Below are 12,646 nucleotides of genomic sequence, written 5' to 3' on the forward strand. Positions count from 1 at the left end.
CCATAAATGTCCTTTTTCACTTGATTATAAGGCCCACTTGGCCGAAACGCGTACATTGGTTCGTCAGAGGTAAATAAACATGCTTGCTGAAAAGAACTAGCGATATCTACAAGCTAATAATAGAACCGATCTACAGGCTACAAACTAACTTCACATTCTCATGTGAAGTTAGTTAATTTGTGGGCACTCATGTGGGCACCATGGACATCTGGGCACCATCTTTTTTGGATGACTGGGCACTTGGACAACTGGCCACTTGGACGAGTGGGCACTTGGACAACTGGGTACTATAGGGATATGTGGGCACTTGGACAACTGGGCACCCTGGACGAGTGGGCACTTGGACAACCGGGACTAGGGACATGTGGGCACTTGGACAACTGGTCACCTGGCCAGTTGTCCCTAGTGCCCAGCTGTCCAGTCTTTGTTTCTTTCAGCAAGCGACTCCATGTCAACATATGGCACCAGGATGGCCGAGTGGTTAAGGCGTTGGACTTAAGATCCAATGGACCCAGTGTCCTCGTGGGTTCGAACCCCACTCCTGGTAAACCTATTACATTTACGCAAGCACTGTGACACTGAAGCACTGTGCCCACATATCCCTAGTGCTAAGTTGTCCAAGTGCTCACTCATCATAGTTGTCCAAGTGCCCACATGTCTCTAGTATATATGTATAGTGTCATTATATAGATATGTTCTAGTTAAGTTCTTAGCTTACACATGTTTCTTGATAAATGCATTTTATATATTGTGATGTATTCCCATACTTTTGTTGTTGTTGTTTTGGACAACTGGGCACTATAGGGATATGTGGGCACTTGGACAACTGGGCACCTTGGACGAGTGGGCACTTGGACAACCGGGACTAGGGACATGTGGGCACTTGGACAACTGGTCACCTGGACAACTCCCTAGTGCCCAGCTGTCCAGTCTTTGTTTCTTTCAGCAAGCGACTCCATGTCAACATATGGCACCAGGATGGCCGAGTGGTTAAGGCGTTGGACTTAAGATCCAATGGACCCAGTGTCCTCGTGGGTTCGAACCCCACTCCTGGTAAACCTATTACATTTACGCAAGCACTGTGACACTGAAGCACTGTGCCCACATATCCCTAGTGCTAAGTTGTCCAAGTGCTCACTCATCATAGTTGTCCAAGTGCCCACATGTCTGTAGTATATATGTATAGTTAATATGTATAGTGTCATTATTGTCTCCACCAGGCCGAAGGCATGGGGAGAGAGTATGTTTTGCACTCTGTCCGTCCGTCCGTCCGTCCGTCCGTGTGTGTGTGTGTGTGTGTGTGTGTGTCCGTCCGTCCGTCCGTCCTTCCGTCTGTGAACAGCTAATCTCCGGCACCGTTAACCCGGTCGATGCCAAATTTTGCACACACACTCCCTGGATGCCAACGATGAACCTCTGCCCCAAAATTTCCAGAACGGCCTGTTATAGCGCCACCAGGAGGCCGCTTGGTGCAAAACAAGTTTTTGGACAGTACACCTACAGATTTTGTCCAAAAATCACGCAAATTGGTACACAGTCTCTCTAGAGCCATTCAACGAAACGGGTCTTTCAGATTTCTCAGACTCCATCCTGATTGGCTTCCAAAGTTCGCAGGAGTGCTCAGTTTCAAACAAAATGCTGCAAATCATGAACACATCGTGTGATTTCCGTGAAATTGTGCACGCACATTCCCACTAGGCCGAGGAGGAAATGCCACATGAACATTTTCAACTCAGCCTCATGGTGGCGCTATAACTGGCCGAAAAGTGTTTTTACCTCTAACTAAACGGATCTGTGGATAACTTTGTATGCCAACTCCCTAGAGGCCAAGGAAAAACCTTTGCCTGGAATTTTTCACATCTGCTCTTTATAGCGCCACCAGGAGGCCGACATATGTAAAACACATTTTCTAATATTACTCCTTCAGATTTTATCCAAATTTCACGCAAATCGGTACACATGCTCTTCATAGTCATGTGATCAAGACGGGTTTGTTTGATTTCTCATAATCCACCCTCATTGGCTACGATTGGCTTCTAAACTTTTCAGGAGTAGCCCGCTTTCTACCCGCTTTGTAGAAATCGCCACAACTACTCAACGCAGCGTCCGATTGTGGTGAAACTGTGCATGCATATTCCCACTAGGCTTTGGAAGAAATGCCACTTGACAGTTTTCAAATCAGCCTCATGGTGGCGCTACAACAGGCCAAGCCGCGTCACACACACACACACACACACACATGCGCACACACACACACACACACACACACACACACACACACACACACACACACACACACACACACACACACACACACACACACACACACACACACACACACACGTTTATATTGCTCCTAAACATTTTGCCAAACATCACACACACACTCCTATCCTCCTGGTGGAGACCTGTGCCCAGAAGGGCACTTTTTCTAGTATAGATATGTTCTAGTTACGTTCTTAGCTTACGCATGTTTCTTGATAAATGCATTTTATATATTGTGATGTATTCCCATACTTTTGTTGTTGTTGTTTTGGACAACTGGGCACTATAGGGATATGTGGGCACTTGGACAACTGGGCACCTTGGACGAGTGGGCACTTGGACAACCGGGACTAGGGACATGTGGGCACTTGGACAACTGGTCACCTGGACAACTAGTGCCCAGCTGTCCAGTCTTTGTTTCTTTCAGCAAGCGACTCCATGTCAACATATGGCACCAGGATGGCTGAGTGGTTAAGGCGTTGGACTTAAGATCCAATGGACCCAGTGTCCTCGTGGGTTCGAACCCCACTCCTGGTAAACCTATTACATTTACGCAAGCACTGTGACACTGAAGCACTGTGCCCACATATCCCTAGTGCTAAGTTGTCCAAGTGCTCACTCATCATAGTTGTCCAAGTGCCCACATGTCTCTAGTATATATGTATAGTGTCATTATATAGATATGTTCTAGTTAAGTTCTTAGCTTACGCATGTTTCTTGATAAATGCATTTTATATATTGTGATGTATTCCCATACTTTTGTTGTTGTTGTTTTGGACAACTGGGCACTTTAGGGATATGTGGGCACTTGGACAACTGGGCACCTTGGACGAGTGGGCACTTGGACAACCGGGACTAGGGACATGTGGGCACTTGGACAACTGGTCACCTGGACAACTCCCTAGTGCCCAGCTGTCCAGTCTTTCTTTCTTTCAGCAAGCGACTCCATGTCAACATATGGCACCAGGATGGCCGAGTGGTTAAGGCGTTGGACTTAAGATCCAATGGACCCAGTGTCCTCGTGTGTTCGAACCCCACTCCTGGTAAATCAATTACATTTACGCAAGCCCTGTGACACTGAAGCACTGTGCCCACATATCCCTAGTGCTAAGTTGTCCAAGTGCTCACTCATCATAGTTGTCCAAGTGCCCACATGTCTGTAGTATATATGTATAGTTAATATGTATAGTGTCATTATTGTCTCCACCAGGCCGAAGGCATGGGGAGAGAGTATGTTTTGCACTCTGTCCGTCCGTCCGTCCGTCCGTCCGTCCGTGTGTGTGTGTGTGTGTGTCCGTCCGTCCGTCCGTCCTTCCGTCTGTGAACAGCTAATATCCGGCACCGTTAACCCGGTCGATGCCAAATTTTGCACACACACTCGCTGGATGCCAACGATGAACCTCTGCCCCAAAATTTCCAGAACGGCCTGTTATAGCGCCACCAGGAGGCCGCTTGGTGCAAAACAAGTTTTTGGACAGTACACCTACAGATTTTGTCTAAAAATCACGCAAATTGGTACACAGTCTCTCTAGAGCCATTCAACGAAACTGGTCTTTCAGATTTCTCAGACTCCATCCTGATTGGCTTCCAAAGTTCGCAGGAGTGCTCAGTTTCAAACAAAATGCTGCAAATCATGAACACATCGTGTGATTTCCGTGAAATTGTGCACGCACATTCCCACTAGGCCGAGGAGGAAATGCCACATGAACATTTTCAACTCAGCCTCATGGTGGCGCTATAACTGGCCGAAAAGTGTTTTTACCTCTAACTAAACGGATCTGTGGATAACTTTGTATGCCAACTCCCTAGAGGCCAAGGAAAAACCTTTGCCTGGAATTTTTCACATCTGCTCTTTATAGCGCCACCAGGAGGCCGACATATGTAAAACACATTTTCTAATATTACTCCTTCAGATTTTATCCAAATTTCACGCAAATCGGTACACATGCTCTTCATAGTCATGTGATCAAGACGGGTTTGTTTGATTTCTCATAATCCACCCTCATTGGCTACGATTGGCTTCTAAACTTTTCAGGAGTAGCCCGCTTTCTACCCGCTTTGTAGAAATCGCCACAACTACTCAACGCAGCGTCCGATTGTGGTGAAACTGTGCATGCATATTCCCACTAGGCTTTGGAAGAAATGCCACTTGACAGTTTTCAAATCAGCCTCATGGTGGCGCTACAACAGGCCAAGCCGCGTCACACACACACACACACACACACACACACACACACACACACACACACACACACACACACACACACACACACACACACACACACACACACACACACACGTTTATATTGCTCCTAAACATTTTGCCAAACATCACACACACACTCCTATCCTCCTGGTGGAGACCTGTGCCCAGAAGGGCACTTTTTCTAGTATAGATATGTTCTAGTTACGTTCTTAGCTTACGCATGTTTCTTGATAAATGCATTTTATATATTGTGATGTATTCCCATACTTTTGTTGTTGTTGTTTTGGACAACTGGGCACTATAGGGATATGTGGGCACTTGGACAACTGGGCACCTTGGACGAGTGGGCACTTGGACAACCGGGACTAGGGACATGTGGGCACTTGGACAACTGGTCACCTGGACAACTGGCCAGTTGTCCTAGTGCCCAGCTTCCAGTCTTTGTTTCTTTCAGCAAGCGACTCCATGTCAACATATGGCACCAGGATGGCCGAGTGGTTAAGGCGTTGGACTTAAGATCCAATGGACCCAGTGTCCTCGTGGGTTCGAACCCCACTCCTGGTAAACCTATTACATTTACGCAAGCACTGTGACACTGAAGCACTGTGCCCACATATCCCTAGTGCTAAGTTGTCCAAGTGCTCACTCATCATAGTTGTCCAAGTGCCCACATGTCTCTAGTATATATGTATAGTGTCATTATATAGATATGTTCTAGTTAAGTTCTTAGCTTACGCATGTTTCTTGATAAATGCATTTTATATATTGTGATGTATTCCCATACTTTTGTTGTTGTTGTTTTGGACAACTGGGCACTTTAGGGATATGTGGGCACTTGGACAACTGGGCACCTTGGACGAGTGGGCACTTGGACAACCGGGACTAGGGACATGTGGGCACTTGGACAACTGGTCACCTGGACAACTCCCTAGTGCCCAGCTGTCCAGTCTTTCTTTCTTTCAGCAAGCGACTCCATGTCAACATATGGCACCAGGATGGCCGAGTGGTTAAGGCGTTGGACTTAAGATCCAATGGACCCAGTGTCCTCGTGGGTTCGAACCCCACTCCTGGTAAATCTATTACATTTACGCAAGCCCTGTGACACTGAAGCACTGTGCCCACATATCCCTAGTGCTAAGTTGTCCAAGTGCTCACTCATCATAGTTGTCCAAGTGCCCACATGTCTGTAGTATATATGTATAGTTAATATGTATAGTGTCATTATTGTCTCCACCAGGCCGAAGGCATGGGGAGAGAGTATGTTTTGCACTCCGTCCGTCCGTCTGTCCGTGTGTGTGTGTGTGTGTGTGTGTGTGTGTGTCCGTCCGTCCGTCCGTCCGTCCTTCCGTCTGTGAACAGCTAATCTCCGGCACCGTTAACCCGGTCGATGCCAAATTTTGCACACACACTCCCTGGATGCCAACGATGAACCTCTGCCCCAAAATTTCCAGAACGGCCTGTTATAGCGCCACCAGGAGGCCGCTTGGTGCAAAACAAGTTTTTGGACAGTACACCTACAGATTTTGTCCAAAAATCACGCAAATTGGTACACAGTCTCTCTAGAGCCATTCAACGAAACTGGTCTTTCAGATTTCTCAGACTACATCCTGATTGGCTTCCAAAGTTCGCAGGAGTGCTCAGTTTCAAACAAAATGCTGCAAATCATGAACACATCGTGTGATTTCCGTGAAATTGTGCACGCACATTCCCACTAGGCCGAGGAGGAAATGCCACATGAACATTTTCAACTCAGCCTCATGGTGGCGCTATAACTGGCCGAAAAGTGTTTTTACCTCTAACTGCACGGATCTGTGGATAACTTTGTATGCCAACTCCCTAGAGGCCAAGGAAAAACCTTTGCCTGGAATTTTTCACATCTGCTCTTTATAGCGCCACCAGGAGGCCGACATATGTAAAACACATTTTCTAATATTACTCCTTCAGATTTTATCCAAATTTCACGCAAATCGGTACACATGCTCTTCATAGTCATGTGATCAAGACGGGTTTGTTTGATTTCTCATAATCCACCCTCATTGGCTACGATTGGCTTCTAAACTTTTCAGGAGTAGCCCGCTTTCTACCCGCTTTGTACAAATCGCCACAACTACTCAACGCAGCGTCCGATTGTGGTGAAACTGTGCATGCATATTCCCACTAGGCTTTGGAAGAAATGCCACTTGACAGTTTTCAAATCAGCCTCATGGTGGCGCTACAACAGGCCAAGCCGCGTCACACACACACACACACACACACACACACACACACACACACACACACACACACACACACACACACACACACACACGTTTATATTGCTCCTAAACATTTTGCCAAACATCACACACACACTCCTATCCTCCTGGTGGAGACCTGTCCCCAGAAGGGCACTTTTTCTAGTATAGATATGTTCTAGTTACGTTCTTAGCTTACGCATGTTTCTTGATAAATGCATTTTATATATTGTGATGTATTCCCATACTTTTGTTGTTGTTGTTTTGGACAACTGGGCACTATAGGGATATGTGGGCACTTGGACAACTGGGCACCTTGGACGAGTGGGCACTTGGACAACCGGGACTAGGGACATGTGGGCACTTGGACAACTGGTCACCTGGACAACTGGCCAGTTGTCCCTAGTGCCCAGCTGTCCAGTCTTTGTTTCTTTCAGCAAGCGACTCCATGTCAACATATGGCACCAGGATGGCCGAGTGGTTAAGGCGTTGGACTTAAGATCCAATGGACCCAGTGTCCTCGTGGGTTCGAACCCCACTCCTGGTAAACCTATTACATTTACGCAAGCACTGTGACACTGAAGCACTGTGCCCACATATCCCTAGTGCTAAGTTGTCCAAGTGCTCACTCATCATAGTTGTCCAAGTGCCCACATGTCTCTAGTATATATGTATAGTGTCATTATATAGATATGTTCTAGTTAAGTTCTTAGCTTACGCATGTTTCTTGATAAATGCATTTTATATATTGTGATGTATTCCCATACTTTTGTTGTTGTTGTTTTGGACAACTGGGCACTATAGGGATATGTGGGCACTTGGACAACTGGGCACCTTGGACGAGTGGGCACTTGGACAACCGGGACTAGGGACATGTGGGCACTTGGACAACTGGTCACCTGGACAACTCCCTAGTGCCCAGCTGTCCAGTCTTTGTTTCTTTCAGCAAGCGACTCCATGTCAACATATGGCACCAGGATGGCCGAGTGGTTAAGGCGTTGGACTTAAGATCCAATGGACCCAGTGTCCTCGTGGGTTCGAACCCCACTCCTGGTAAACCTATTACATTTACGCAAGCACTGTGACACTGAAGCACTGTGCCCACATATCCCTAGTGCTAAGTTGTCCAAGTGCTCACTCATCATAGTTGTCCAAGTGCCCACATGTCTGTAGTATATATGTATAGTTTATATGTATAGTGTCATTATTGTCTCCACCAGGCCGAAGGCATGGGGAGAGAGTATGTTTTGCACTCTGTCCGTCCGTCCGTCCGTCCGTCCGTGTGTGTGTGTGTGTGTGTCCGTCCGTCCGTCCGTCCTTCCGTCTGTGAACAGCTAATCTCCGGCACCGTTAACCCGGTCGATGCCAAATTTTGCACACACACTCCCTGGATGCCAACGATGAACCTCTGCCCCAAAATTTCCAGAACGGCCTGTTATAGCGCCACCAGGAGGCCGCTTGGTGCAAAACAAGTTTTTGGACAGTACACCTACAGATTTTGTCCAAAAATCACGCAAATTGGTACACAGTCTCTCTAGAGCCATTCAACGAAACTGGTCTTTCAGATTTCTCAGACTCCATCCTGATTGGCTTCCAAAGTTCGCAGGAGTGCTCAGTTTCAAACAAAATGCTGCAAATCATGAACACATCGTGTGATTTCCGTGAAATTGTGCACGCACATTCCCACTAGGCCGAGGAGGAAATGCCACATGAACATTTTCAACTCAGCCTCATGGTGGCGCTATAACTGGCCGAAAAGTGTTTTTACCTCTAACTAAACGGATCTGTGGATAACTTTGTATGCCAACTCCCTAGAGGCCAAGGAAAAACCTTTGCCTGGAATTTTTCACATCTGCTCTTTATAGCGCCACCAGGAGGCCGACATATGTAAAACACATTTTCTAATATTACTCCTTCAGATTTTATCCAAATTTCACGCAAATCGGTACACATGCTCTTCATAGTCATGTGATCAAGACGGGTTTGTTTGATTTCTCATAATCCACCCTCATTGGCTACGATTGGCTTCTAAACTTTTCAGGAGTAGCCCGCTTTCTACCCGCTTTGTAGAAATCGCCACAACTACTCAACGCAGCGTCCGATTGTGGTGAAACTGTGCATGCATATTCCCACTAGGCTTTGGAAGAAATGCCACTTGACAGTTTTCAAATCAGCCTCATGGTGGCGCTACAACAGGCCAAGCCGCGTCACACACACACACACACACACACACACACACACACACACACACACACACACACACACACACACACACACACACACACACACACGTTTATATTGCTCCTAAACATTTTGCCAAACATCACACACACACTCCTATCCTCCTGGTGGAGACCTGTGCCCAGAAGGGCACTTTTTCTAGTATAGATATGTTCTAGTTACGTTCTTAGCTTACGCATGTTTCTTGATAAATGCATTTTATATATTGTGATGTATTCCCATACTTTTGTTGTTGTTGTTTTGGACAACTGGGCACTATAGGGATATGTGGGCACTTGGACAACTGGGCACCTTGGACGAGTGGGCACTTGGACAACCGGGACTAGGGACATGTGGGCACTTGGACAACTGGTCACCTGGACAACTGGCCAGTTGTCCCTAGTGCCCAGCTGTCCAGTCTTTGTTTCTTTCAGCAAGCGACTCCATGTCAACATATGGCACCAGGATGGCCGAGTGGTTAAGGCGTTGGACTTAAGATCCAATGGACCCAGTGTCCTCGTGGGTTCGAACCCCACTCCTGGTAAACCTATTACATTTACGCAAGCACTGTGACACTGAAGCACTGTGCCCACATATCCCTAGTGCTAAGTTGTCCAAGTGCTCACTCATCATAGTTGTCCAAGTGCCCACATGTCTCTAGTATATATGTATAGTGTCATTATTGTCTCCACCAGGCCGAAGGCATGGGGAGAGAGTATGTTTTGCACTCCGTCCGTCCGTCCGTGTGTCCTTCCTTCCGTCCGTCCGTCCTTCCGTCCGTCCGTTATCAGCTAATCTCCGGTACCGTTGGCCCGATCCATGCCAAACTTTGCACACACACTCCATGGATGCCAACGACGAACCTCTGCCCCAAATATTCCTCAACGGCCTGTTATAGCGCCACCATGAGGCCGATTTAGGCAAAACACATTTCTGTAGATTACTCGTACACATTTTATCCATACATCACACAATTCGGTATACACTATCTCCATAGTCATGTGATCAACACAGATCTGCACAATTTCCCATCTTCCATAGTGATTGGCTAATATTGGCTTCCAAAGCTCACATGATTGGTCCCTTTCGAACAAAATGCCACAAATCACAAACACAGTGTGCAATTTCCGTGAAATTATGCACGCACATTTCCACTAGGCCAAGGACGACATGCCACTCATTCTTTTCCAAATCAGCCTCATGGTGGCGCTATAACAGGCCAATTCCTGTTTTTAGCTATAACTTAATCAATCTGTATACAACTTATGTATGCGCACTCCCTAGAGGCCATGGAAAAACATTGTCCCTAAATCCCTCCACATCTGCTTATAGCGCCACCATGAGGCCGATTTCTGCTAAACACATTGCTTATGTTAGTCGCACGGATTTCATCCAAATCTCACGCAAATCGGTACACATGATCTCTGTAGTCATGTGATCAAGACGAGTCTGTTGGATTTATCAGATTCTACACTGATTGGCTAACATTGCCTTCTAAAGTTTTCAGGAGTGGCCATCCACAATTCTATCCTCAGAGATTCGATGAGTGATCTGGCTCTGCATTTCCTCAACAAAATGAAGAAAATTGTTGCAAAAAACAAACAAACAAAAAAACATGTTTATATTACTCCTAAACATTTTGCCAAACATCTCACACACTCCTATCCTCCTGGTGGAGACCTGTGCCCAGAAGGGCACTTTTTCTAGTATAGATATGTTCTAGTTAAGTTCTTAGCTTACGCATGTTTCTTGATAAATGCATTTTATATATTGTGATGTATTCCCATACTTTTGTTGTTGTTGTTTTGGACAACTGGGCACTTTAGGGATATGTGGGCACTTGGACAACTGGGCACCTTGGACGAGTGGGCACTTGGACAACCGGGACTAGGGACATGTGGGCACTTGGACAACTGGTCACCTGGACAACTCCCTAGTGCCTAGCTGTCCAGTCTTTCTTTCTTTCAGCAAGCGACTCCATGTCAACATATGGCACCAGGATGGCCGAGTGGTTAAGGCGTTGGACTTAAGATCCAATGGACCCAGTGTCCTCGTGGGTTCGAACCCCACTCCTGGTAAATCTATTACATTTACGCAAGCCCTGTGACACTGAAGCACTGTGCCCACATATCCCTAGTGCTAAGTTGTCCAAGTGCTCACTCATCATAGTTGTCCAAGTGCCCACATGTCTGTAGTATATATGTATAGTTAATATGTATAGTGTCATTATTGTCTCCACCAGGCCGAAGGCATGGGGAGAGAGTATGTTTTGCACTCCGTCCGTCCGTCCGTCCGTGTGTGTGTGTGTGTGTGTGTGTGTGTCCGTCCGTCCGTCCGTCCTTCCGTCTGTGAACAGCTAATCTCCGGCACCGTTAACCCGGTCGATGCCAAATTTTGCACACACACTCCCTGGATGCCAACGATGAACCTCTGCCCCAAAATTTCCAGAACGGCCTGTTATAGCGCCACCAGGAGGCCGCTTGGTGCAAAACAAGTTTTTGGACAGTACACCTACAGATTTTGTCCAAAAATCACGCAAATTGGTACACAGTCTCTCTAGAGCCATTCAACGAAACTGGTCTTTCAGATTTCTCAGACTCCATCCTGATTGGCTTCCAAAGTTCGCAGGAGTGCTCAGTTTCAAACAAAATGCTGCAAATCATGAACACATCGTGTGATTTCCGTGAAATTGTGCACGCACATTCCCACTAGGCCGAGGAGGAAATGCCACATGAACATTTTCAACTCAGCCTCATGGTGGCGCTATAACTGGCCGAAAAGTGTTTTTACCTCTAACTAAACGGATCTGTGGATAACTTTGTATGCCAACTCCCTAGAGGCCAAGGAAAAACCTTTGCCTGGAATTTTTCACATCTGCTCTTTATAGCGCCACCAGGAGGCCGACATATGTAAAACACATTTTCTAATATTACTCCTTCAGATTTTATCCAAATTTCACGCAAATCGGTACACATGCTCTTCATAGTCATGTGATCAAGACGGGTTTGTTTGATTTCTCATAATCCACCCTCATTGGCTACGATTGGCTTCTAAACTTTTCAGGAGTAGCCCGCTTTCTACCCGCTTTGTAGAAATCGCCACAACTACTCAACGCAGCGTCCGATTGTGGTGAAACTGTGCATGCATATTCCCACTAGGCTTTGGAAGAAATGCCACTTGACAGTTTTCAAATCAGCCTCATGGTGGCGCTACAACAGGCCAAGCCGCGTCACACACACACACACACACACACACACACACACACACACACACACACACACACACACACACACACACACACACGTTTATATTGCTCCTAAACATTTTGCCAAACATCACACACACACTCCTATCCTCCTGGTGGAGACCTGTGCCCAGAAGGGCACTTTTTCTAGTATAGATATGTTCTAGTTACGTTCTTAGCTTACGCATGTTTCTTGATAAATGCATTTTATATATTGTGATGTATTCCCATACTTTTGTTGTTGTTGTTTTGGACAACTGGGCACTATAGGGATATGTGGGCACTTGGACAACTGGGCACCTTGGACGAGTGGGCACTTGGACAACCGGGACTAGGGACATGTGGGCACTTGGACAACTGGTCACCTGGACAACTGGCCAGTTGTCCCTAGTGCCCAGCTGTCCAGTCTTTGTTTCTTTCAGCAAGCGACTCCATGTCAACATATGGCACCAGGATGGCCGAGTGGTTAAGGCGTTG

The sequence above is a fragment of the Electrona antarctica genome (genome assembly GCF_951216825.1).
Source record: "Electrona antarctica genome assembly, chromosome: 7".
Taxonomy (NCBI): Eukaryota; Metazoa; Chordata; class Actinopteri; order Myctophiformes; family Myctophidae; genus Electrona; species Electrona antarctica.